Below are 7,861 nucleotides of genomic sequence, written 5' to 3' on the forward strand. Positions count from 1 at the left end.
ATGCATTTGGGGCCCCAATGACATGCGGCATGCATGTGGGGCACCGATGACATGTGCCATGTACGTGGGGCCCCTATGACATGCGGTATGCACATGGGGCCCTCATGACATGCATCATGCATTTGGGGCCAATGTGACATGCGGCATGCATTCGGGGCCCCCATGACATGCGGCATGCATGTGGGACCCCCATGATATGCGGCATGCATGTGGGACCCCCATGATATGCGGCATGCATTTGGGGCCCCCATGACTTGAGGCATGCATTTGGGGCCCCCAATACATGCGGCATGCACGTTGGGCCCCCTTGACATTCGGCATGCATTTATGGCCCCCGTGACATGCGGCAAGCTTTTGGGCCCCATGACATGCGGCATGCATGTGGTGCCCCCATGACATGCGCATGCATGTGGGGCCCCCATGAAATGCGCCATGCATGTGGGGCCCCCATGACATGCGGCATGCATTTGGGTCCCCCATGACATGCGTCATGCATTTGGATCCCCATTACATGCTGCATGCAAGTGGGGCCCCCATGACATGCGGGATGCACGTGGGGCCCCCATGACATGCTGCATGCATTTGGGTCCCCCATGAAATGCGGCATGCACGTGGGGCCCCCAGTACATGCGGCATGCATTTGGGGCCCCCATGACATGTGGTATGCACGTGGGGCCCCTATGACATGCTGCATGCATTTGGGGTGCCCAAGACATGCGGCATGCACGTGGGGCCCCTATGACATGCCACATGCTTTTGGGGCCCCCATTACATGTGGCATGCACATGGGGCCCCCATGACATGCGGCATGCATTTGGGGCCCCCATGACTTGAGGCATGCATTTGAATCCCCCATTACATGCGGCATGCACGTGGGGCCCCTATGACATGTGGCATGCATTTGGGCCCCCATGACATGCGGAATGCCTGCGGGGCCCCCATGACATGCGGCATGCATGCAGGGCCCTCATGACATGCTGCATGAATTTGGGGCCCCCAATACATGCGGCATGCACGTTGGGCCCCCTTGACATTCGACATTCATGTGGGGCTCCCATGACATGCGGCATGCATGTGGCCCCCAATGATATGCGGCATGCACGTGGGGCCCCATGACATGCTGCATGCATTTGGGGCCCCCATGATATGCGGCATGCATTTGGGCCCCCATGACATGCGCATGCATGTGGGGCCCCCATGAAATGTGCCATGCATGTGTGGCCACTATGACATGCGGCATGCATTTGTGGGCCCCAAGACATGCTGCATGCATTTGGGGGGCCCCATGACATGCGGCATGCATTTGGGGGGCCCAATGACATGTGACATGCATGTGGGGCCCCCATGACATGCTGCATGCATTTGTGGCCCCCTTGATATGCGGCATGCATTTGGGGGCCCCCATGACTTGAGCCATGCATTTGGGGTCCCCATGACATGCGGCATGCATGTGGGACCCCCATGACATGCGTCATGCATTTGGATCCCCATTACATGCTGCATGCAAGTGGGGCCCCCATGACATGCGGGATGCACGTGGGGCCCCCATGACATGCTGCATGCATTTGGGGTCCCCATGATATGCGGCACGCATTTGGGGCCCCCATGACATGCGCATGCATGTGGGGCCTCCATGAAATGTGCCATGCATGTGGGGCTCCTATGACATGCGGCATGCATTTGTGGGCCCCAAGACATGCTGCATGCATTTGGGGGGCCCCATGATATGCGGCATGCATTTTGGCCCCCCATGACATGAGGCATGCATTTGGGGCCCCCATGACATGCAGCATGCACGTGGGGCCCCCATGACATGTGACATGCATTTGGGGCCCCCATGACATGCGGCATGCATTTGGGTCCCCCATGAAATGCGGCATGCACGTGGAGCCCCCATGACATGCGGCATGCATTTGGGGCACCCATGACATGCGGCATGCACATGGGGCCCCCATGACATGCGGCATACGTTTGGGGCCCCAATGACATGCGGCATGAGTTTGGATCCCCCATGACATGCGGCATGCACGTGGGGCCTCCATGACATGAGTCATGCATTTGGGGCCGTCATGACAAGCGGCATGCATTTGGGGCCCCCATGACATGCGGCATGCATGTGGGACCCCCATGACATGCGTCATGCATTTGGGGCCCCCATGACATGCTCCATGCATGTGGGGCCCCTATGATATGCGGCATGAATTTGGGGGGCCCCATGACATGCGGCATGCATGTGAGGACCCCATGACATATGGCATGCATTTGGGGTCCCCATGACATGCGGCATTCATGTGGGGCCCCATGACATGCGGCATTCATGTGGGGCCCCCATGACATGCATCATGCATGCGGGGGCCCCATGACATGCGGCATACATTTGTGGCCCTCGTGACATGAGGCATGCACGTGGGGCCCCCATGACATGCGGCAAGCACGTGGGGCCCCAATGACATGCAGCATGCACGTGGGACCCCCATGACATGCGGCATGCATGTGGGGGCCCCATGACATGTGGTATGCACGTGGGGCCCCTATGACATGCCGCATGCATTTGGAGCCCCCATGACATGCTGCATGCATGTGGGACCCCCATTACATGCGGCATGCAAGTGGGGCCCCCATGACATGCGGCATGCATGTGGGCCCCCCAAGACATGCGGCATGCACGTGGGGCCCCCATGACATGCGGCATGCATTTGGGGCCCCCATGACATGCGGCATGTACGTGGGGCCCCTATGACATGCGGTATGCAAGTGGGGCCCTCATGACATGCAGCATGCATTTGGGGCCACTGTGACATGCGGCATGCATTTGGGGCCCCCATGACATGCGGCATGCATGTGCGACCCCCTTGATATGCGGCATGCATGTGGGACCCCCATGATATGCGGCATGTATTTGGGGCCCCCATGACTTGAGGCATGCATTTGGGGCCCCCATGAAATGTGCCATGCATGTGGGGCCTCCATGACATGCGGCATGCATGTGGGTCCCCATGACATGCGTCATGCACGTGGGGCCCCCTTGACATGCGACATTCATTTGGGGCCCCCATGACATGTGGCATGCATGTGGGGCCCCCATGACATGCGGCATGCATTTGGGGCCCCCATGACATGTGGTATGCACGTGGGGCCCCTATGACATGCGGCATGCATTCGTGGCCCCCGTAACATGAGGCATGCACGTGGGGCCCCCATGACAAGCGGCAAGCACGTGGGGCCCCCATGACATGAAGCATGCACGTGGGACCCCCATGACATGCGGAATGCACGTGAGGCCCCCATGACATGCGGAATGCCTACGGGGCCCCAATGACATGCGGCATGCATGCGGGGCCCTCATGACATGCGGCATGCAATTGAGGCCCCCAATATATGCGGCATGCATGTGGGGCCCCCATGATATGTGGCATGCATTTGGGGCCCCCATGACTTGAGTCATGCATGTGGGGCCCCCATGACATGCACCATGCATGTGGGGCCCCTATGACATGCTGCGTGCATTTGGGGCCCCCATGACTTGAGGCATGCATTTGGGGCCCCCATGACATGCGGCATGCATGTATGGCCCCCATGAAATGCGCCATGCATGTGGGGCCCCCATGACTTGAGGCATGCATTTGAATCCCCCATTACATGTGGCATGCACGTGGGGCCCCCATGACATGCGGCATGCATTTGGGCCCCCATGACATGCGGAATGCCTGCGGGGCCCCCATGACATGCGGCATGCATGCAGGGCCCTCATGACATGCTGCATGAATTTGGGGCCCCCAATACATGCGGCATGCACGTTGGGCCCCCTTGACATGCGACATTCATGTGGGGCTCCCATGACATGCGGCATGCATTTATGGCACCGATGACATGTGCCATGTACGTGGGGCCCCTATGACATGCGGTATGCACATGGGGCCCTCATGACATGCATCATGCATTTGGGGACAATGTGACATGCGGCATGCATTCGGGGCCCCCATGACATGCGGCATGCATGTGGGACCCCCATGATATGCGGCATGCATGTGGGACCCCCATGATATGCGGCATGCATTTGGGGCCCCCATGACTTGAGGCATGCATTTGGGGCCCCCAATACACGCGGCATGCACGTTGGGCCCCCTTGACATGCGGCATGCATTTATGGCCCCCATGACATGCGGCAAGCTTTTGGGCCCCATGACATGCGGCATGCATGTGTTGCCCCCATGACATGCGCATGCATGTGGGGCCCCCATGAAATGCGCCATGCATGTGGGGCCCCCATGACATGCGGCATGCATTTGGGTCCCCCATGAAATGCGGCATGCACGTGGGGCCCCCAGTACATGCGGCATGCATTTGGGGCCCCCATGACATGTGGTATGCACGTGGGCCCCCTATGACATGCTGCATGCATTTGGGGTGCCCAAGACATGCGGCATGCACGTGGGGCCCCTATGACATGCCACATGCTTTTGGGGCCCCCATTACATGTGGCATGCACATGGGGCCCCCATGACATGCGGCATGCATTTGGGGCCCCCATGACTTGAGGCATGCATTTGAATCCCCCATTACATGCGGCATGCACGTGGGGCCCCTATGACATGCGGCATGCATTTGGGCCCCCATTACATGCAGAATGCCTGCGGGGCCCCCATGACATGCGGCATGCACGTGGGGCCCTCATGACATGCTGCATGAATTTGGGGCCCCCAATACATGCGGCATGCACGTTGGGCCCCCTTGACATTCGACATTCATGTGGGGCTCCCATGACATGCGGCATGCATGTGGCCCCCAATGATATGCGGCATGCACGTGGGGCCCCATGACATGCTGCATGCATTTGGGGCCCCCATGATATGCGGCATGCATTTGGGCCCCATGACATGCGCATGCATGTGGGGCCCCCATGAAATGTGCCATGCATGTGTGGCCCCTATGACATGCGGCATGCATTTGTGGGCCCCAAGACATGCTGCATGCATTTGGGGGGGCCCATGACATGCGGCATGCATTTGGGGGGCCCAATGACATGTGACATGCATGTGGGGCCCCCATGACATGCTGCATGCATTTGTGGCCCCCTTGATATGCGGCATGCATTTGGGGGCCCCCATGACTTGAGCCATGCATTTGGGGTCCCCATGACATGCGGCATGCATGTGGGACCCCCATGACATGTGTCATGCATTTGGATCCCCATTACATGCTGCATGCAAGTGGGGCCCCCATGACATGCGGCATGCACGTGGGGCCCCCATGACATGCTGCATGCATTTGGGGCCCCCATGATATGCGGCACGCATTTGGGGCCCCCATGACATGCGCATGCATGTGGGGCCTCCATGAAATGCGCCATGCATGTGGGGCTCCTATGACATGCGGCATGCATTTGTGGGCCCCAAGACATGCTGCATGCATTTGGGGGGCCCCATGATATGCGGCATGCATTTGGGCCCCCCATGACATGAGGCATGCATTTGGGGCCCCCATGACATGCAGCATGCACGTGGGGCCCCCATGACATGTGACATGCATTTGGGGCCCCCATGACATGCGGCATGCATTTGGGTCCCCCATGAAATGCGGCATGCACGTGGAGCCCCCATGACATGCGGCATGCATTTGGGGCACCCATGACATGCGGCATGCACATGGGGCCCCCATGACATGCGGCATACGTTTGGGGGCCCAATGACATGCGGCATGAGTTTGGATCCCCCATGACATGCGGCATGCACGTGGGGCCTCCATGACATGAGTCATGCATTTGGGGCCGTCATGACAAGCGGCATGCATTTGGGGCCCCCATGACATGCGGCATGCATGTGGGACCCCCATGACATGCGTCATGCATTTGGGGCCCCCATGACATGCTCCATGCATGTGGGGCCCCTATGATATGCGGCATGAATTTGGGGGGCCCCATGACATGCGGCATGCATGTGAGGACCCCATGACATATGGCATGCATTTGGGGTCCCCATGACATGCGGCATTCATGTGGGGCCCCATGACATGCGGCATTCATGTGGGGCCCCCATGACATGCATCATGCATGCGGGGCCCCCATGACATGCGGCATACATTTGTGGCCCTCGTGACATGAGGCATGCACGTGGGGCCCCCATGACATGCGGCAAGCACGTGGGGCCCCAATGACATGCAGCATGCACGTGGGACCCCCATGACATGCGGCATGCATGTGGGGGACCCATGACATGTGGTATGCACGTGGGGCCCCTATGACATTCCGCATGCATTTGGAGCCCCCATGACATGCTGCATGCATGTGGGACCCCCATTACATGATGCATGCAAGTGGGGCCCCCCAAGACATGTGGCATGCACGTGGGGCCCCCATGACATGCTGCATGCATTTGGGGCCCCCATGACATGCGGCATGCACGTGGGGCCCCCATTACATGCGGCATGCATTTGGGGCCCCCATGACATGCGGCATGTACGTGGGGCCCCTATGACATGCGGTATGCAAGTGGGGCCCTCATGACATGCAGCATGCATTTGGGGCCACTGTGACATGCGGCATGCATTTGGGGCCCCCATGACATGCGGCATGCATTTGGGCCCCCATGACATGCGGCATGCATGTGGGGCCCCCAAATGCATGCCGCATGTCATGGGGGCCTCCATGACATGCGGCATGCATGTGGGTCCCCATGACATGCGTCATGCACGTGGGGCCCCCTTGACATGCGACATTCATTTGGGGCCCCCATGACATGTGGCATGCATGTGGGGCCCCCATGACATGCGGCATGCATTTGGGGCCCCCATGACATGTGGTATGCACGTGGGGCCCCTATGACATGCGGCATGCATTCGTGGCCCCCGTAACATGAGGCATGCACGTGGGGCCCCCATGACAAGCGGCAAGCACGTGGGGCCCCCATGACATGAAGCATGCACGTGGGACCCCCATGACATGCGGAATGCACGTGAGGCCCCCATGACATGCGGAATGCCTACGGGGCCCCAATGACATGCGGCATGCATGCGGGGCCCTCATGACATGCGGCATGCAATTGAGGCCCCCAATATATGCGGCATGCATGTGGGGCCCCCATGATATGTGGCATGCATTTGGGGCCCCCATGACTTGAGTCATGCATGTGGGGCCCCCATGACATGCACCATGCATGTGGGGCCCCTATGACATGCTGCGTGCATTTGGGGCCCCCATGACTTGAGGCATGCATTTGGGGCCCCCATGACATGCGGCATGCATGTATGGCCCCCATGAAATGCGCCATGCATGTGGGGCCCCCATGACTTGAGGCATGCATTTGAATCCCCCATTACATGTGGCATGCACGTGGGGCCCCCATGACATGCGGCATGCATTTGGGCCCCCATGACATGCGGAATGCCTGCGGGGCCCCCATGACATGCGGCATGCATGCAGGGCCCTCATGACATGCTGCATGAATTTGGGGCCCCCAATACATGCGGCATGCACGTTGGGCCCCCTTGACATGCGACATTCATGTGGGGCTCCCATGACATGCGGCATGCATTTATGGCACCGATGACATGTGCCATGTACGTGGGGCCCCTATGACATGCGGTATGCACATGGGGCCCTCATGACATGCATCATGCATTTGGGGACAATGTGACATGCGGCATGCATTCGGGGCCCCCATGACATGCGGCATGCATGTGGGACCCCCATGATATGCGGCATGCATGTGGGACCCCCATGATATGCGGCATGCATTTGGGGCCCCCATGACTTGAGGCATGCATTTGGGGCCCCCAATACACGCGGCATGCACGTTGGGCCCCCTTGACATGCGGCATGCATTTATGGCCCCCATGACATGCGGCAAGCTTTTGGGCCCCATGA

Source organism: Phyllobates terribilis, unplaced genomic scaffold (assembly GCF_046119375.1).
Source record: "Phyllobates terribilis strain yellow unplaced genomic scaffold, ASM4611937v1 Scaffold_4__5_contigs__length_816908805, whole genome shotgun sequence".
Taxonomy (NCBI): Eukaryota; Metazoa; Chordata; class Amphibia; order Anura; family Dendrobatidae; genus Phyllobates; species Phyllobates terribilis.